Source organism: Aotus nancymaae, unplaced genomic scaffold, assembly GCF_030222135.1.
Source record: "Aotus nancymaae isolate 86718 unplaced genomic scaffold, 86718_ANA_hifiasm-v0.15.2.pri h1tg000028l, whole genome shotgun sequence".
Taxonomy (NCBI): domain Eukaryota; kingdom Metazoa; phylum Chordata; class Mammalia; order Primates; family Aotidae; genus Aotus; species Aotus nancymaae.
The window spans coordinates 12,615,744-12,636,162 of NW_026988441.1; the positions used below are offsets into that span (position 1 = coordinate 12,615,744).

General features: G+C 58.4%; 1 long non-coding RNA gene across 1 annotated transcript; it reads right to left on the bottom strand.

Annotated features, from left to right (window-relative positions):
• Window positions 1-17,259: 17,259 nt before the first annotated feature.
• Window positions 17,260-18,862, bottom strand: LOC135276743 (uncharacterized). The gene is made up of 3 exons (XR_010344260.1): window positions 18,643-18,862; window positions 18,389-18,521; window positions 17,260-17,738 (listed from the first exon to the last, which is right to left on the bottom strand). It is a non-coding gene; the product is annotated as an uncharacterized LOC135276743 (long non-coding RNA).
• Window positions 18,863-20,419: the final 1,557 nt, after the last annotated feature.

Consider the following 20,419-nt stretch of genomic DNA (forward strand, 5'->3'; position numbering starts at 1 on the left):
GCTGGGATTACAGGCACACACCACCACACCCAGCTAATCTGTTGTATTTTTAGTAGAGATGGGGTTTCTCCCAGTTGGCCAAGTTGGTCTCAAAGTCCTGACCTCAGGTGATCCACCCGCCTTGACCTCCCAGAGTGCAGGGATTACAGGCGTCAGCCACCTCGCCCAGGCAGAGGTAATTTTATTTTTATTATTATTATTATTTTGGAGACAGAGTCTTGCTCTGTCGCCCAGGCTATAGTGCAGTGGCGTGATCTCGGCTCACTGCAAGCTCCACCTCCCGGATTCAAGCCGTTCTCCTGCCTCAGCCTCTCGAGCAGCGGGTAATAGGCCACCGTGCCTGGCCTATTTTATTTTATTTTAGAGACAGGGTCTTACTCTGTTGCCCAAGCTGGAGTGAGGTGGCGCAATCATGGCTCGCTGCGGCCATGACCTCTCCAGGGTCAGGTCCCACCTAGGCCTCCTGGAGCTACAGGCATGTGCCACCATGCCCAGCTAATTTGTTAGAGACAGGGTCCCACTATGTTGCCCAGGCTGCTCTCAAATTCCTGGGTTCATCAGCTTGCTAATTTGTGGTGACAGTTTAGGTCTTGTTGTCTATCTTGATGTGCCAGATTCATCCCTGTCATGTATGGGGTGACAAGAGACTACTGGTCTTGTTTTCTAGTTTGGGGTGACAGTGGGGTCCTTTTGTCCAGTTTGGGCTGACAGTGATTGGGGTTCAGTTGTCCATTTGGGGGAGGCCGAGACTGGGATCAGTGGTCTAGTTTGTGGTGATGAGACCAGAAGTCAAGTCCCTGCACTGGGGTAACACAGATGGGGATACAGTTTCCCAGTTCTAGGGGCAGAGGCTGCCTGGCTTGGGGGACAGAGACTGGGGGCGCAGTTGTGCAGCTGGAGGGATGAGGCTGAAGAGCACCTGTTTTGGTTAGGGGTGGCAGGAGCTGTCATTTCAGTCCTCTAGCTTGGGGTGCAGAGTCCAGAGTGCTGGTGCCTGAGTGTTCCTGGGACAACTGAGTCAAGCGTTTCCTGAACCCAAGTGTGGGGTCTCTCAGTGAGTGTGGCCAGCAGTGTGGAGCTTTGTGTGCAGGTCACTGAAGCTGGGAGTGTGGGCATTTGGAACGAAGGTGTCAAGAGGTCAGAGTCCCAGGACTCAAGGCCTACTGGAGGGGCGCATCATGGCTATGACATGAAGGGCCAGTGTTTTCAAGGCACGTCCACACCTGTGGGTGGCAGTGATAGAGACCCCTAGTTGGGGGAAGATGGAAACTGGGGCTCTAATGCCTGGCCTAAGGGTCATTGTGGGCACAGGTAACCTTGGGGTTTCTGGCTCTGGAGACCCGGCTGCCCTTTTTTGGACACAGGAGGATCCTGTGGGTCTAAAGCCTAGTCTGAGCTGGGTGGAGTGGCTCACACCTGTAATCCCAACACTTTGGGAGGTAGAGGCGGGCAGATCGCCTGAGGTCACCAGTTCAAGAACAGCCTGGCTGACATGGTGAAACCCTATCTCTACTAAAAATACAAAACTTGGGCACGCTGGCAGGTGCCTGTAATCCCAGCTACCTGGGAGGCTGAGGCAGGAGAATCACTTGAACCCGGGAGGTGGAAGTTGCAGTGAACTGAGATTATGCCACTGCACTCCAGCCTGGTGACAGAGCAAGACCCTATCTCCAAAAAAAAAAAAAAAAAAAAAGAAAAGAAATTAAAAAGACTAGCTGAAAAAAAAAAAAGGAAAAAAGAAAAAAAAAAAAAGACTAGCTGAGCGAGGCCAGGCACAGTGGCTCATGCCTGTAATCCCAGCACTTTGGGAGGCTGAGACGAGCAGATCACCTGAGGTCATGAGTTCAAGACCAGCCTGACCAACATGAAGAAACCCCATCTCTACTAACAATACAAAATTAGTCGGGTGTGGTGGCGCATGCCTGTAATCTCAGCTATTCAAGAGGCTGAGGCAGGGGAATTGCTTGAACCCAGGCGGCGGAGGTTGCGGTGAGCCAAGATCACACCATTGCACTCAAGCCTGGGCAACAAGAGCAAAACTCCATCTTAAAAAAACAAACAACAACAAAAAAAAACTAGCTGGGCATGGTGGCACATACCTGTAGTCCAAGCTAGTCCCACCGAGATGGGAGGATCTCGAGTCTTTTAGGAAGTCGAGACCAGCCTCGGCAACATAGTGTGACCCCATCTCTACAACAAAAAACAAAAAAATTAGCTGGTCACGGTGGCAACTGCCTGCAGTCTGCAGTCCCAGCTACTCGGGAGGTTAAGGGAGGACCTCTTGAGCCCAGGAGTTTGAGGCTGCAGGAAGCCATGATTGTACCACTACACTCCAGCCTGGGCGACAGAGCAAGAACATATCTCCAAATAAACACCTCATTTGGGGGAAAATGGTTGGTTGTGGTGGTCAAGATGTATTGTTTATGGGTGACCAAAACTGAGGACTCAGATTCTCACTTTGAGAAGACAGATACTGGGGCTCAAGATCCTGAATTTGGGGTGCCTAGAGTTCCTCCTGCTCAGCTCTGGGTGCCTGTGAGCCCTTGTCCCTGTTTTGGCACACCTAACACCGGCTCTAGATGTCTGCAGTTGTGTGGCTTCATCACTGAGGCTGGGGATGGGGGCTACTGACGCCCACATTAGTGGTGATGGGTTGGGGGGTCAACTGTCTAGATTAGAAGTGACTTCCTGCGGCATTTCACCTGTTACATTTGAGGCCAGTTCACAGACTCAGGTGTCAAGTCTAGGGTGACTGGTTTTGAGGTTTAGCGGTGACCACATTGGCAGTCCACATGTTGATTTGGGGGTCCTACTGATCACCGTAGGGCTGACTGAGGTTTAGAGCTCACTTGCCTAGTGTTGGGGTCACTGAGTCTGGGTGCCCCAAGCCCTGGTTTTGGGGTCGTCTGAGACTGAGAGGCTATATGCAAAGTGTGTGGGTGACTGGCTGTGGAGCTCAGATGCCTATTTTGAGAGTGACTCACTGTGGTTTTGCTGACCAGGAGGCCCTAAAGGTTAATTTAGGGGTGAGTGAAACTGTGGGTCTGTATTCTTTTTTTTTGGAGATGGAGTCTCACTCTGTTGCCCAGGTTGGAGTGCAGTGGCACCAGCTCGGCTCACTGCAAACTCTGCCTCCCAGATTCAAGTGATTCTCCTGTCTCAGCCTCCCAAGTAGCTGGGATTACACTCCTGGCTAATTTTTTGTATTTTAGTAGAGACGAGGTTTCACTGTGTTGCCCAAGCTGCTCTTGAACTCCTGAGCTCAGGCAATCTGCCTGCCTTGGCCTCCCAAAGTGCTGGGATTATAGGTATGAGCCACCGTGCCTGGACTGTGGGCTTGTATTCTAATTTGGGAACCGATTAAGGCTGGGGCCCTAAATCCAAAATAGAGGTGACTTACCATGGTGTTCAGTTAGAAGGTTCTGAGGCTGGGGGGCTTCAGAGCCCAAATTTGTGGCTCAAATTCCAAAAAAAAAAAAAACCCATAGTTTGTGGGTAGCTGTGGCAAAACATTCAGATGTCTAGTTTAGGGGTATGTAATGCCGGCTGCCCAGATGCTGAGGTTGGGATGACCATCTGAGAGCCCAAACACCAATTTGGAGTGACAGCTGGGGCCCAGATGTCCCTTGGCAGGTACAGTGCCACACTGGGGTTGTGTCATCAGATGCCTCCTGGGGGTGTCACAGAAGCCCATCTTTGGGGGGTTAAGAGAAGGCAACCAGATGTCTGGTTTGAGGGCTACTAGTTGTGAGTTCCTAACATTTATATATACTTTGGGGGTCACTGACTCGCAAGACCTAGTTGCCAGGGTTTGCAGATTTTTTTTTTTTGAGACAGAGTCTTGCTCTGTTGCCCAGGCTGGAGTGCTGTGGCGCGATCTTGGCTCACCACAACCTCCGCCTCCCGGGTTCAAATGATTCTCCTGCCTCAGCCTCCTGAGTAGCTGGGATTACAGGTGCGAGCCACCATGCCTGGCGAATTTTTTTATTTTTAATAGAGATGGGGTTTCACCATGTTGGTCAGGCTGGTCTCAAACTGCTGACCTCAAGATCAGCCCGCCTCAGTCTCCCAAAGTGGTGGGCTTACAGGCATGAGCCACCTCGCCCGGTTGGGTTTGTAGATCTTTGTACCTAGTTTGGGGTGATGGAATTTGGGGTGTTGTTCCTTAGTGTGGGAGTGTCTGAGGCTAATCACCCAGATACCTGGTTCGGGGTAGACTGACACAGAGACTCAGATCCTGGGGGAGCCTCAATGTCTAGTTTAGGAGTGGCTTAAATTGGGGATCTATTTTTTTTTTTTTGGATACGGGGTCTCACGATCGCCCAGACCCGAGTACATTGATATCACCACAGCTCACTACAAGCTTGATCTCCCAGGCTCAAGTGATCCTCCCATCTCAGCCTCCCGAGTAGCTGGGACTAAGGAGTGCCGTGTGGCTAATTTTATTTTTTGTAGAGGTGAGGTCTTGGTATGCTACTCAGGCTGGCCTCCAACTCCTGGGCTCAAGGGATCCTCCTGCCTCAGCCTCCCAAAGTGCTGGGATTACAGGCGTAAACCACCACATCCAGCTTCTTCTTGTGTCTTATCAGGTCCCTTAGCAGTGGATTGAGGGCCCACCTGGGCAACCCCAGATAATCCCATCTCAAGAGGCTTCATTTAATTGCATCTGCACAGACTCTAAAGGTCACATTAGCAGGTTCTGGGGTTAGGATGTGGACATACCTTTTTGGGGGGCCACCATTCAACCTACTATGAGGGTGTTTGAGGCAGGCACCCTAAATCCCACGTTTGGGTCTCTCTTGATTATGGGCTTCCCGGTGTTTGGATGAGGAAGACTGACCTTGAGAGTCAGCTCCACACACCTGATTTGGGGGTTCTTGACTTGCCTAGTTCTTAGGGTAACAGCCTATGGGGTGCTAATGATCAGTGTAGAGTAACTGAAGTTGGAGTTTGGAGACAAGAGGGATAGTTTGGAGATCTGAGCTTCAGTGTCACAGAGTCCTCCTAACTTTGGGAGTAGCTGAGGTTGGGATGCTAGATGCTGAGTTTGTGGGGTAACTTACAGGGGTCCCTAACTCTTATGAGTGGGGGTGAAAGCTCAGATGTGTATTGTAAGGGCAGGTGATGCTAGAATTCGAGGTGCCAACTTGGGGGGCTACAAAATCTGGTTGTTGACCAGGCATGGTGGCTTGTGCCTGTAGTCCCAGTTACTTGAGAGGCTGAGGCAGGAGGATCACTTGAACCTGGGAGGTTGAGGCTACAGTAAGCCGAAATCATGCCACTCCATCTCCAGGCTGGGCAATAGAGCAAGGCCCCGTCTTAAAAAAAAAACAAAACAAAAACTTGGTTGTCCACATGCATCAGTTAGGCTGACCAATGATTGGGTCTGGATGCAAGGTTTGGGGGTGATGCTAGAGAGTCACATGACTAGTGTTAAGGTGACTTGCTAGGGTATTTCTGAGTTTCCTTGGTTTAGTGGAAACTGAGTCTGGGGAGCCAGATGTCTAGTCTGGGGGAGTCTTAGGTTGGGTGGGGCCCAGATTCTCATTTTGACTTGAGTCTGAGGATCCAGTTGTCAGGTTTGGGGTTGCCCAGTTTAGGGGTGTCTGACTTTCAGTCCCATTTTCTAGTTTGTATGTATTGAGCATGGGGTAACATGCTGAGTGGGGTGACAGCAGCTGGGGCCTATTTTTCTAGAACGTTGGTGGTTCATTTTGGGCTCCTGATGAGGTTCAATGAGGAAAGCCTAGTTTAGATGTGCCAAATTTGGGGCCACAACGTCTAATTTCGGGGTGACAGTATGGGGAATAAATGCCTAGTTTAAGGGGGCTTGTGGAGTTACCCATGCTTATTTTGGGGTAACTGAGCTAAGGTCCATTTCCCTAATTCTCTGAATGTTTTGGGTTGGAGGACTTGTTTGGGGGTGGATGGAACTGGGTCCCAGATTTTGGGGTGTCTGGGGCTAGGCTGGGTTACCACCTTCTGTGTTTGAGTCTGAGTAGCCACTCAAGCGACCTGGGGTGATCCAGGCCCATGTCTAGATCTGATCCCAGGGGTCTCCAGTCCATGGGGGTGCTTCGGAGGGAGGGGAGGGGTTCGCAGGCCTGGTTTATGGGTATCTACATGCCTCCTTTAGGGGAATCTCAGACTAGGGTCCTGTGGTCCTAGGGATCTAGTCCCAGCCCTCGGGGAGCCAATACTGGTGCTACCCCCCAAGGCTGGGCCCCTCCTGGGGTCGTTCGGAGGGACGGTCAATTTGTGGGTGACCGTCCATTTGTGGGTGGCCGACTTGGGGGAGTAGGTGTTCCTGTTTGGGACTGAGCGGGGCCAGGCGCGGTGGCGGTGGGTGGCTGCTGTGCGGAGCCGGCTGCGCCCCAGGGGCTGGCTGCAGCGGGGGTTCCCGCGGGAAGCGGAGCGCGGCGGGGCGGACGGCGGCGGGAGGGCGAGCGCCGGAGTGACAGGAGAGGAAGAAAAATGGGCCGAGAAATCAGAGTGGACGCGCGGGGGGCGCGAGTCTGGGAGCGGGCAGCGGCGGTGGCTAGGGGCGGGGGCCGCACTCTCTGCCTCGGGGGATGCCGCCCGCTCGCCTTCCCGGACCCCCGCCCTTGGAGGCCGTGGCCAGCGATCCGACCCCCTCCCCTAATTCCCACCCTGCACCCTCTCCCGGCCGCTCCCGCCTCATTCCAGTCCCCACCACTCCCATCTTCCAGGTCCCCGCTCGCGTCCCCGACGGCCCCTCCCATGTTCTCCGTTCCTTCCCGGACTTGTATTCACTTCTCGCGCTCCGAGCCCTCCCCGCCGCGTTCTCCATCGCACGCCGCCTGCGTTCTAGCTGAGCCGCCCACGTTCTAAACTGGTTTTGCGCCCGAACCCCCCTTCCCCTCCACGCCCTAGGCCCCGGCCCCTTTCCTAACTCTGCCCAAGTCTTCCAGTGGCCTCTTTCTTCAGCATCCCCCGGGAGCCCCCCAGGTCCCCTCCAAAGGTCTGAGGCGGAAATGGGGCGCGCGGCGGCGGGGGCGGGGCGGGGCGGCGGGGGAGGGGCGGGGCGGGGGCGGCGGGGCGGGGGCGGCGGGGGAGGGGCGGGGCGGGGGCGGCGGGGCGGGGCGGCGGGGGAGGGGCGGGGCGGGGGCGGCGGGGCGGGGGCGGCGGGGGAGGGGCGGGGCGGGGGCGGCGGCCAATGGAGCGGGAAGCAGGACAAATGAGGCCCGGCCCGCGCGGCCGACAGGCCCCTCCATCTTCCCATTAGCGCCTAATGGCCCCCCCGCCGCCGCCTGATGAAGATTTATCGGCCCCGGAACCCCCGCCCCTCCGCCCCCGGGCTCCCTCCCCGCTCCCGCCAGGCCTCGCCCCGCCCCCGCCCGCGCGGACACCTGATGAAGCCGTCACCGCGGGGGAAGGGGGCGCCCGAGACGTCTCTTGGCCGAGACCAGACGAGACAGTCGCGCAGAGACGCCGAGGGGAGGCGAGGAGAAAGTTCCGGGCCTGCGGAGTCAGGGCCCCGGGAGAGAGTGGAGGGGAGGGTCTGAGCTGCCCCGAGGGAGCCCCCAAACTGTGAATCCGACCCTAGTCCAGGGCGCAGGAGTCCGGCGCTGGTGGGACTGGGGCGGCTGCCCTGGAGGACCAGGCAGGGTTTTCACGCATCCAAGGGAGGCGAGAGGTGGGGGCCCGCAAGCCGGGACTGCGACATAAGTGGATTCCGGACCAAGCTGGGACCAGGAGGGGGTGGGGGCCTGGACTCCTGGGTCTGAGGGAGGAGGCCGCTGGGGGCCTGGACTCCTGGGCCTGAGGGAGGAGGCCGCAGGGGGCCTGGACTCCTGGGTCTGAGGGAGGAGGCCGCAGGGGGCCTGGACTCCTGGGTCTGAGGGAGGAGGCCGCAGGGGGCCTGGACTCTTGGGTCTGAGGGAGGAGGGGCTGGGGGCCTGGACTCCTGGGCCTGAGGGAGGAGGCCGCAGGGGGCCTGGACTCCTGGGTCTGAGGGAGGAGGCCGCAGGGGGCCTGGACTCCTAGGCCTGAGGGAGGAGGAGGGGCTGGGGGCCTGGACTCCTGGGCCTGAGGGAGGAGGCCGCAGGGGGCCTGGACTCCTAGGCCTGAGGGAGGAGGAGGGGCTGGGGGCCTGTACCCCTGGGTCTGAGAGAGGAGGAGGGGCTGGGGGCCTGGACTTCTGGGCCTGAAGGAGGAGGCCGCAGGGGGCCTGGACTCCTGGGCCTGAGGGAGGAGGGGCTGGGGGCCTGGACTCCTGGGCCTGAGGGAGGAGGCCGCAGGGGGCCTGGACTTCTGGGCCTGAGGGAGGAGGCCGCAGGGGGCCTAGACTCCTGGGTCTGAGGGAGGAGGAGGGGCTGGGGGCCTGGACTCCTGGGTCTGAGGGAGGAGGAGGCCGCAGGGGGCCTGGACTCCTGGGTCTGAGGGAGGAGGCCGCAGGGGGCCTGGACTCTTGGGTCTGAGGGAGGAGGGGCTGGGGGCCTGGACTTCTGGGCTTGAGGGAGGAGGCCGCAGGGGGCCTGGACTCCTGGGTCTGAGGGAGGAGGAGGGGCTGGGGGCCTGGACTCCTGGGTCTGAGGGAGGAGGAGGCCGCAGGGGGCCTGGACTCCTGGGTCTGAGGGAGGAGGCCGCAGGGGGCCTGGACTCCTGGGTCTGAGGGAGGAGGCCGCAGGGGGCCTGGACTCCTGGGTCTGAGGGAGGAGGGGCTGGGGGCCTGGACTCCTGGGCCTGAGGGAGGAGGCCGCTGGGGGCCTGGACTCCTGGGCCTGAGGGAGGAGGCCGCAGGGGGCCTGGACTCCTAGGCCTGAGGGAGGAGGAGGGGCTGGGGGCCTGTACCCCTGGGTCTGAGGGAGGAGGGGCTAGGGGCCTGGACTTCTGGGCCTGAAGGAGGAGGCCGCAGGGGGCCTGGACTCCTGGGTCTGAGGGAGGAGGCCGCAGGGGGCCTGGACCCCTGGGTCTGAGGGAGGACGGGCTGGGGGCCTGGACCCCTGGGTCTGAGGGAGGAGGAGGGGCTGGGGGCCTGGACTCCTGGGTCTGAGGGAGGAGGCCCCTGGGTGCCTGGACTCCTGGGTCTGAGGGAGGAGGGGCTGGGGGCCTGGACTTCTGGGCCTGAGGGAGGAGGCCGCAGGGGGCCTGGACTCCTGGGCCTGAGGGAGGAGGCCCTGGGGGCCTGGACTCCTGGGTCTGAGGGAGGAGACTGCTGGGGACCTGGATTCCTAGGCCTAATGGAGGATGGGCTGGGAGCCAGGACTCCTGGGTCCTCTGGGGAAGAGGAAGCTGGGGTTTGAGACTTCTGGGTCTGAGGGAGGAGGGGCCAGGGCCTGCAATCTAGGGCCTGGGGAAAGAGGAGGCTGAGAGCCTCCACTCATGGGTCCCAGGCCGGGAGCTTGGCTCTGGGGGGGCTGGGTTGGGAGGCCCTGATTGATTTCTATTTACCGGCTGTCCCCGCAGGCGGAAGAGCGAATCGCGCCCCATCCATCAACAGGCTCGCAGCCTCCCTAATAAAAACATTTTACTCCTAAATGATCTCGAACTAATTAACTCAAAGTGTTAATTAAAGTTTGCGCAGACAGCATTGTCATCAGGGAGGGTGGTGGATCCATCTTCCTGAGAGAGAGACAGGGTTTGGGGGGGCTCCCATCCCCCTCACTGCTGAGCCCTGTCCACTGCTCCGCCCTGTGGCCTCCAGCTCCCCTCCGGGGCTCTCCATGTCTGTCCCCCCTCTCAGGCTCCTCTCTGAGCTCTTCACGGCTGTGTCTCTCCCATCTCTCACTGTCAGCCTGTCTCTGAGTTTGTGTCTCTGCCTCTTGACTTCTGGCCAGAATGCTGTGTCCCCAGGATTCCCACCTCCCATTCACGTGGTGCCGTTATGTGTCTGTGTGTGCATTGGGGTTAGTTGTGTGAAGACACATGTATGTCAGGAGAAGCATGGCAGTTTGTGCACATGTGTATTTGAACCCAGAGTGTGTGTGAGGGTTTGCATGGGCACAGGCATGTATGTGCCCAGAGCTATGTGTGTCTGAACGTGTGGTCCATGTGGATGGGCAGGCTGTGGGATCCGACCAGGTGTCTCTGAGCCAGTGTTTGAGAACTTCTGGGGGCCCCTCGCTGGCCAGGGCAGGCAGGAGCAGGGGGCTGCAGGTGCACTAGGTGGGCAGGGACCAAGCTCAAGTTCACTGGGTCCCTTTCCCCTTCCCCCTCTCCCACAGCCCACTGCCAGAAGGGCCAGGGAGCCAGGGCCAGAACAGGCCACCAGGCCATGGGCACTGGTGGGGTGGCTGGCTGGGCGGCCCCGGTGTGAGCTCATACATCAGGGCTGACAGGCTCCGAAAGCCCCGGAATTAAAACCTAAATCGAATATTGATCACCCGCTCCGGCCGTGGCGCCCACGACGGCCCCCCCAGCTCCCTCGCGCTTGCTCCCTGCTCCCTGGTTCTCAGGCGTCGCCGCTGTCCTGTCTCTCCGTCTTTCTCTCCTCCTCTCTCCCCGGCTTCTCTGCACCCTGGCCTTCCTCTAGTGGCCCCAGCAGGTGCTCCCTCAGCCAGAGACAGAGATGGAGGCTGAAAGAGGCACAGAGACATTTGGATGTACTAAACAGACTCAGACCCAGAAATAATTCCACACAGACCTGCAGACAGACTCAGAGCAGGCAACACAGACAGACAGACACAGCCCTTGTCACCCACAGACTTACACACCGGAGTTATGCACAGCCACACCCCGAGAGTCAACCTGACACAGACACACACCACACAAAAATGCTGCCCGCAGGACGCCCATAGAGAAAGTGCCAGACAGACGGGCAGACAGACACCCACACCCACAGGCTCACAGAGTTACCATCACACGCAGGGTCACGGAGGCCTGAGCGTAGCGACACAGGGACAATCACAAAGCAAGTTACTCTGACGTGGGCAGAGCGAGACAGAAGAGACACAATCATGTATGCAGGCAAGACACACTGAGCTCCTGAGTGGCAAGGAACACACTTCTGGTCTGCCCATTTGCACTTATCCTGACACAGCGGCCACCACCCCCACTCTTGGATCCAGAACCCGGAAACGCCTACTGCCCAGGGAGGAGGCTCCTAGACCTCATCCCCCAATTCTGAGCAGCTCCTTCCATGTCCCAAAGGTCAGGGCTGGTCCAGGAAGGTAGCTGGAGAGATGGACCCCACAGAGGGCACGGAGGGCTCCCCGTCCAGAGAAGGGCAGGGACAGGGCCAAGGTCATGCTGTCTGGGGAAGGCCCAGGGATGCAGGGTTCTCATCTCTGAGAACACCTGTAGGATTGAGGCCAGAGAGTGGGAAGAACTTCCCCAGAGCACTAGAGTGGGGGCCCCCCAGAGTGGGCAGGGGTGCTGCCCCACCCCCACCCCCACCCTGAGGCTTCCCAGCTGGGGCGGGCAGCATCCGAGGCAGGCGGTGGCGGCTGCCTGGGAGAAGATGAATCTTTCATGAGTGATTTGCGGCCGCCTCTTCTCGTCCCGTGTTGTTTAATGTTTCAATTTGGGCGAAAGCAAAACATTCAATCAGGCGGATTAAGTGCGTAATGCGTCTCATCGCTCAATCTGTCGCCTCCGCCGGGCAGCCCACCGGGTGGGGGGGAGGACTGGGAGGGGGTGGCGGGCAGAGATCCAGGCCAAGGGAGCCCATTCCCTAGCAACCCTCCTCAACAGGGAGCCCCTCAGCCTGGAACCCCCACCTGGCACCTGGCTACATACCACTCTGCTTCCTCTCCTTCATCTCAGGATGTCCACTTGCCTTGTGGGGCCCTGATTTCTCCCTATCCCTCTCTCTCTCTGTGTCCACCTGTCTCTGTCCACCTCTTTCTTCTGGGTATGTCTGCCGTTCCCTCCTCTGTCCGTCTGTCTCTCCATGAGTGCCTGCCTTTGTCCCTGTCCACCTTTCCTCCTGCTGCCTGTTCTCTGGGTTCTCTCCCTCCTTTAGACCTAGCCCCCATCCCTCAGTTCCTGTCCATCTGTCCACATGGCTCCCGTCCTGTCTCTTGTACTGTCTCTACCCAGGTCTTGCCAGCCCAGCCTCTGCCTGTCCAAGAGTCTCTCTGTTGCCCTCACCCCCTGCCTGCCGTCTGCTGCAGACCCCTCCTCTGTCCTCGGTCTTTCCCTGTCCCCCTCCAGTTCTAGCCCTAAACTCACACCCTGGTCTCTTTCTTTTCCGCCAAGGTTTGAGTCTTCAATCCTCTGTCGGCCAGACACTGGCCCACTTCTCTATTCATTTCTGTCCCTGTCTGTGTCTGCCTGTCTGTCCATCCATCTCCATCCTTCTCTCTTCCCTCCTCTCTCTCCCCCTTTCCCCTGTCTCTGCTCCCCCTTGGGTCAGTGCCTCTGGCTTCCCTTCTGGACCTGTCAGTTCCTGGTCCCTGGTCTGGTCTAATATCCATGTCCACTAGGGGGCAGCAGGTACAGGCTTTTCTGGAGGGGAGACTGGCGATGGCGCAGGGGCTTCCCAGCCAGCCCTGTTACTTGTCTGAGGACCATCCTGCCCATTGCATGTCCAGGCCCAAGCCCCTCCTCCCTCAGACCCAAGAGTCCAGGCCCCCAGCCCCTCCTCCCTCAGACCCAGGAGTCCAGGCCCCCAGCCCCTCCTCCCTCAGACCCAGGAGTCCAGGCCCCCAGCCCCTCCTCCCTCAGACCCAGGAGTCCAGGCCCCCAGCCCCTCCTCCCACAGACCCAGGAGTCCAGGCCCCCAGCCCCTCCTCCCTCAGACCCAGGAGTCCAGGCCCCCAGCCCCTCCTCCTTCAGACCCAGGAGCACAGGCCCCCAACCCCTCCTCCCTCAGACCCAGGGGTCCAGGATCTGAGACCCTCCTCCATCAGACCCAGAAGTACAGGTCCCCAGCCCCTCCTCCCTCAGACCGAGGGGTCCAGGTCCAGGGCCATCTTCTCTCTCAGAACCCAGGGGTCCTATCCTCTACCCGCCTTCTCTTCCTCCCAGGCAGCCTGTGACCTGCTCCTGGATAAATGGAGATTTCAGCTGGGGACTGACAAGCACTAACCAGAAATGTTGTCACCATCACCTGCTGCTGAGACCCACGGGGCTGGGAGACCAGGGACCCACAGCATGTGCAGGTACATGAACAGGGACACACACAGATGTGTGTGTGTGTCCAGGAAATACAAACGTAATGGGATATGGGATTCAGTCAACACGCAAGGGCACACACAGACACCAACACAGACACACACATGCATGCCAGAACTCAGGGACACGCACGCACACACACGCGCACACACACACATGCTGAGCATCTGCCCATTCAGGGCAACTGACTTTGGGGACAGCATAGGTAGGGCAGGAGGGTCTCCCCAAACTCCCATCTCCAGATCTGCCCTCAGCCCAACCCCTCAGCCTCTGCCCTTCTCCTGGCACCCTTGCCCCTTCCTCTCCACCTCCGGAAGCCTCTCAGCCTCTCGGCCCCTCTCCTACCCTCTGCCCCTACCCTTCCTCTCTGCCTCTCCTGCCTCTCCTCTCCCAGGTTCACTTTTCTCTGTTGCTCATGCTCCCCATACCCTCATCCTCTCTCCCCAGTTCCCTGAGTTCCTGTTTCTTGGCCTCTCACTTCTGTGGGTCTGTCTGTCGTCTGTGTCATCAGTTCTCCTGCCCCTCCTCCATCTGTCTTTTTCTCGGAATTGTCTCTGTCCATTTCCTTGGTCCTCTGTAGCCAGTTAGTAACATCTGGCGTTTTCTCTCTGAGCCACTCAGTTTGTCTCTCCGGCGCCCTTTCTCAGGGTGTCTCTGTCTGTTCTGAGTCTCTCTGAATATCTCTGTCAGTCCCTGTCTCTCTATAACTCAAGGCTTTGCAGTCTCCAAGTTTCTCTTTGTGCCTGTGTCTCTGCATCTCTCTTCTCTCTCCCATCTCTCTGTCTGTTCCTGTCTCTGTCTCTCTGTCCATCCATCTCTCTCTTCCAGCCCCTCCCTCCCTCCCTCCCCCTCTCTCCCTCTCTGTCTCACTCTTCGCCTCTCTCTTTTCTCTCTCAAGTGTTTTCAATTTTATTCTGAGTGGAATTAACTACCCCTGATGTCAAATTGCCGCCGAAATCGATAATAATATCTTTACAAAAGAGGATATTCTTCTCTCGGAGAACGGCCTCTGAAAAATGGAAAATTTAGTCGAAATTGATTCATTACTTGACACTTTATAGAACGGCTGCGTATTGATCGCACCTGTCATGTCCCATCTCCCCTAATCGAAGCTGAAGGCCGGCTCCGATGCCTGCTATTTTTCATAATTCCACCGCAGCCGACAGCTCCACAAACACCACCGCTCGCTCAGCCTCCGCCTCCCCGAGCCGGCTGCCACCGCGCGCCCTCGGCCTGGCCCTGGCCCCGCCGGCCGCGCTGCACGGCCGTCCCTCCGTCCATCTGCCCACCAATTCTGCAGACGCCCTCTGTCCGTCCTCCCCTCCCTCCTGGCCACTCTCCCCTGCTGGCTGTCTGTCCCTCCTGCCCCAGCCCCAAGCCCTAAGTCTGTCTGTCTGTCCTTTTCCAGCCTCCACATCTGTCCCCAGTCTTCCAACACCCTCACTCATCCTTTCCCTCAGCCTTGTCTGTCTGTCTGAATACCCGCCCCCAAGGCACAGGCCCTGGCTGGCTGCCTCCCCCTGCTCTCCAGGCTCCCATCTGTCCTGTGTCTGTCCGTCTGCCCTCCCTGCACCTTGTTCACCCAGGCCTTCATCCTTCCACCTCCCAGGCCCCTCTCGGTCCATCCTCTCCCACCCAGTATAGGGGGTGGGGTGGGGGAGCAGTGGCTATGCTGTCTGTTTGCACCCCTCTCCCAGCTGACTGGACTCCCCCATTCATTCCCTCTGCTCTCCCCAACATCCACAGCGGTGTGGCTTGGCCCAGTTCCAGCCCCAGCTCTCCCGGGACTCCCCGCCCTTCTCCCCAACCCCTCTCTGCCCGGCTTCTCCCCACCTCCCTCCCTGCTCTCTTTAATGTCCTCTCCCAGCCTCCCTCCTCCCCTCTCCCTCCCTCCCTCCCTCCCTTCCTCCCTTCCTCCTTCTTGGGCCAGGCTTTGCCCTCAGCGGGAACCCAGAGAGGAATCAGGCACAGGCCCTGCCCACAGGGAGCCTCGAGCCCTGGGGATGGGGGCGGCGGGGGGTCATACTGAGCGGAGGATACAGTGGTAGGGTGGGTCCTGGTCTGGGAGGACGCAGAGCCGGGTAGGCAGGGCACTTGTCTGTGCAAGCTCCTAGTCTAATCTGTTGTGGCGGGGGATGGGGCAGGGCAGCCTGGTGGTTAAGAACACAGACCCAGTGGCCAGGCTACCTGGCTCCAGGTCCTCTTCCAACAATAATTAGCCGTGACAGTCGGCAAGTGATTCTGTGCCCCAGTTGCCTCATCAGTAAAGTGGGGGTGATGCTTAGAACAGCACTTACCTCTTAGAGTTGTGCCGTGAGAATTGCTTGAGTTAATCTGTGTATAGAGTTTAGGCCAGTGACCGGCACCAGGCAAATACCATTAGTCATTGTCGTGCCTATTGTCATGCTGGGACTGGGCCCCATTCAACCTCCCCCACCCGAGTCTCCCCCACCTCCCCTTTTTCTCTTGTGGTTCCGGGAGGGCTGCAGTTGTGGGGAGGGGGTTAGGGAGATGGAATCTTGGGATGGGGGGCTCCTGGTTTCACCCTCTGTCACCTTTAGTGCTTTCAGCTGCACTAGTAGGCATCTTTGCTAAAAGCCATCTCCAGAGAGCCGACAGCCCTCACGGAGGGGTCCTCTTGCTCTTGGGGGTTTCAAGAGTCTAGCGGATATTACAGACCCCAGAAGTCTGCTCTCTCCTTCATGGGTAATAAATTCAGTCCACTGGGTGTTACAGGCTGGTGAGGGTATTCTCCTTCTCCCTCTCTCTCGGTATCCCCCTCTCCTCGGGGGCATTAAACACCCCGAGGGCGTCCTCTCTCAGTGGGGTATTAACTACAGTCTTCTGCTGCTGCAGCCTCCCTGGGGATGTTAAGTACAGCTTAATGATCCCCCTCCTGTGAGACGCTTCCTTCAGCCAAGTAGGCAGCGTTGGCAACACTGCTAACAAGGCAGCGTGTGCCCCTGCCGGCCGCGGGAATGCTGCACAGCGAAGGCTCTTTCACTGAGCACCTACTATGTGCCTTACGCGGTGCTGCGCACACTGATGTCTCCTCAGGAATCATCCTGAACCCTAGGGCTCAGAGAGGCAGCATAAATCACTCCAAAATGTACAGCCCCAAAAGGTGTTCCAGAAATCAAGACGCTGTCTTCTAGGGGTGGGCGGCGCTGAGGGTGTTCTGAACAGTCGGATGGGTGCAGTTCCCATTCCCATGGGTGTGATGCACAGGGCAGCGGGTCCTGGCCGCCCCACCCCCAGAGCATCAGAGAGCTCTCCTTGGAAGGCCTCTCCACCCTCTGATTGGCCACTGCAAGCCCCTCAAAGGTGTTACATTACAGTCTGGGTGTTTCAGACCCCTGGGGACATTTTCCAGTCTCCCAGACGGGCGTGGTTGAGAGGTAAAGTCTTAAAGTCCTCTTGACTGATGGTCTTTGCTATCTTTAGGGTGTCACTCACATTCCAAAGAGGTTCCATTTTCCAATAGGGTGTTGTGGATGGCGTAATAAACTGTATCTCTCTGGAGAGTGTTCTATCTTACTGAAGGGTGTTATCTACAGTCAATTGAGCTCTTTCTGCTTAGAAGGTGTTCTGTCCCTCTTCTCTGGGGTTTAATGGTCATGAGATGCGTTCCAGTGGGTGTACTCAAAGCCTTGATGGTGTCCTAGCTCTCTTGAAGGGCGTAGCCAACAAGTCACATCTACCCAGAGGGTGTCATCTTTTTGCCAAAGAGTGTCCTGTGTGGGAGGAGTCCTGCCCCACAGAGGGTATTCCGGAACCTTCTCCTTGGCATTCAGAGCCAGGTACCGGGCAGGTAGAGGGGTTTTCTGTAGCATGCTGGGTGTTACAGACAGATTCAGAGACAGACACAGACACACAGACACAGACCTGCCATCTACACACGTGGCACAAACGTGCACCGTAATACAGGAAGTGGGAACACACAACCCGCACACGGAGACATTCAGTCACATACAGAAACACAGGCACAAACACCGTCTAGCTGGTGAGTGGACCAAGTAGGCGGTGGACAGTTCTGGGCTGTTATGGACACCCAGAGGACCATGGCTTTGGGGGACAGGGTCATAAATGTCACCCAGTGAAGCCTGCTGGCTCCTTAAAAGAATGTTCCCTACAGTCCAACTGCAGAAAAGGTCCAGACAAGTGAAGGAATTCTTGTTTTCTGGCAAAATTCTTAATATTTTTAATGGGATTACTTGGAAGCAGCAAGCTCACAGCAAACGCGTGTGTATTTGGTACTTGGTGCAGTACCAGCTGTGCTCCATGCGCCCTGCGGTTTAACCCTCCCAGCCACTCAAGAGGGAGGCCATTATTGTCCCATTTTGCAGATGGGGAAACTGAGGCTCAGGGATGTTTACTGACTTGCCTGAGTGGTGAGAGGTAGTGAGGCTGAACCCTGTCAGGCAGGGCTGAAGTTCTCTTCTAGCCTCTCAGCACTTCGGTCTCAGTGCTGGGCGCTGGTGGGGTTGGTGAGATCCCACACCAACCCCTCAACTGGCCACTGTATATCCACCTGGGGACTGTGGTCTTGCCCTGAGACCTACTTTCCCCTCCGGGGGCAGGAGCCTCCAGGGGCACCTGGGTGAGAGGTGCCTTTCCTCAGAGAAGGTGGTGTGGGGCTTGGCAGGATGTAGCCTGATCTGGGAATGGGAGAGAAAAATGGAGGAGGATAGTGGAAGCGGAGAGGAGAGAGAGTAGGGTGAGGGGCAAGGGGCAAGGGAGGGGACAGGAGGGTGGACAGTGAGGGTAAGGGTCAGGTTGGGCCAGGAGGTCCCGTGAGGGGCTGAACTGTGGATCTGACCCGCTCTGAGGCTGGTCGATATTGACTAGTTATTTCAATGGGAGCAGATCCGGCTGGGCGGGGCCTTTCCCTGTCACTGCAGGTGTGCGAGTGTGCGCCTGTGACCTTGTGGTCGTGTGAAGGGGAGTATCAGTGTGCCAGCCCTGGGTTCTGTCTCTGACTATCCACGTGTCAGTGAGGGCTTGTGTGTCCAGGCTCTGAGGGTGGAGTGTGGCTGTGTGTGTCCCTGTGTATTCCTGTGTCTGTGTGTCCAGTCTGTGGGTCAGTGGATCGGGAGTGGCTGTGGGTCGGGGAAGGTGTGGTGTGCAGGCTGTTTGTGTGTATGTTTCTCTGTGTGCCTGAATGTGTCCATGTACGGGTTGTGTGTTTCCACTTCCTGAATTAAGGTACGCATGTGTGTGCTGCGTGTACCGATGGCGGGTCTGTGATGCGCGTCTGAGTCTGTCTCTCTGTAGGGCTGTGTGTCCCTGAGTGCAGTGTCTGCCTTACTGTATCCCTGTGTCCCTCTGTCCGTGTGTCTCCTAGCCAGGCTGCGTGTGTGCAGGTCCGTGTTCCAGTCCGGGTCCAGGTCTGCGTGTCCAGCAGGGGTCCCGGCCGCGTCGTCCCCACCTCCACCTCGCGCCTGTCCGTTTGTCCGTGCGTCCTCCTGGGGAGGAGCGGGGCGGAGGGGAAGGATGGGGAGAGGAGGGGGTCTCTCCACCCACCCCCGCCCCACCCCCACTCCCTCAGTCCCGGGATCGAACCTTATTTAGAGTCGCGATTCGACATCTGTTTTCAAATTTGATCAGCTCTGAACTTTATTTTCCGAGTTTGAGGAAAATTATATTCCATCGATCGCGCCCCCGCCCCCTCCCCCGCGCCGCCACCGCCGCCTCCATATATCTGCGCGCGGAGCCCGGCCGGGCGGCCGCGAGGGCGGGAGGCGCGCGGCGCGCAGAGGAGGAGCGGAGGGGGGAGGAGGAGGAGGAAGAGGAGGAAGAGGAGGAAGAGGAGGCGGCGCAGAAGGCAGGGCCGCTCCACGCCCCCAGCCGGCCCGGCGGTCCCCGGCGCGCGCCCGGCCGCAGCTCCGGCCCCAGCTTTCCGCGTCTCGGCTCTTTGCGCGTCTGTCTCGCTGTCTCTCTCCCTCTCTGCACCTTCCCGTCTCTGCTTGTCCCCCCGTCTCTCTCTCCTTGGCTGTCTCTCCGTCTCTGAGTCTCTCGCGTCCCGGCGTCTTGGAGACTCCCTCTCCGCGTTCTCTGGGTCTCTGCCTCTCCGGGGCTCCGGGCATCCCCCCACCCCGCCCCTCGCTCCGGTGCCCCCTCCCCAGGACGCCGCGGGGGCCATGGCTGCGGAATCCGAACTTTAAACACTTCTCCCCGGACCGGAGCGGACGCGCAAAGCCCAGAAAGTGAGTGAGCGCCGCGGGCCAGCGCACGGGCGGGGAGGGGAGAGGGAGGGGAGGGGGCGGGGATTCCAGCCCGAGGCGGGGGCGGGCGCGGGCGCGGGCGCGGGCGCGGTGGTGGTCCCGGGAGACCTGCGGAGCGGGGCCCTCCGAGCCCAAGGAGGTGCTGGCGAAGGGGGTCTTCCGCCCCGGCAGTGGCGGGGCGGGTGGCGCCCAACTTTGGGAAGGTGGGAGGCGGGTAGCGCTGGGGGTGCGGCCTCGGGACAGAGGTGCGAGATTTGGGGGCAGGGAGGGAGAGCAAGCGAGAGCCTCGGAGACGGGGTTTGCGAGAGACTGGACTGAAAATTTTGTAACGGGGGTTGGTGGCCGACCTGTAGATAGGTTTGAATGTTTGGGACTGAGGAGTCTGGATATTGGGGCTAGATTCTGAGTGGGGTTTAGGGGTCAGGGCTGAGGGGTTGAATATTTGGGACCTAGGGGCTTAGAGCCAAGAAACTGGATACTTGGGGCGGAAGATCTAGGTATCTGAGGTTGGGAGCTGACTGGGGCTGGGAGTCAGGACTGGAGATGTGGCAATCTGGGACCGGAGTCACCTAGGAGTTTGGACTTGGGGCGGGGAGGCAGAAATCTGGATTTGGAGTTCAAGGCTGAGGGTCTGCTAATTTGGATCTGGATATCTGGGGTCTGGATGTTTGGATTGAGGGGGGTCACAAGGTCTGTGGGAAAGACATTTGGGCCAATTCTGGGGTCTGCACACTTTGGGGCAGGGAGTACAGGCCTGGCCCTGACCTTTGTGGGGCCGGGAGCCCTCTGGGACCCCCTTTCTGTCTGTCATTCCACCACTGTGGCAGGGCCCTGCTGGGCCACTTCTGCTCTGTCTCCCCTGGCTGGGTCTCTTCTCGCTGTCTCTCTGTCTCTGTCTCTCACAGCATCTCTGTGTCCACCTCTAACTCTCTCAGGATCTGTCTGTCTCTGTCTCTCGAAGCGTCTTTCTCTTCCTCTTTGGGTCCAACTCTTAGACTCTCTCTCTCCAAATCTCTGTGCTTATCTCTCCCTGTGTGTTTCTCTCTCTCTCTCTTTGCCTCTCTCTGTCTCTTACTATCTCTCCATCTCTGTCTCTCCCAGCATCTCTGTCTCTG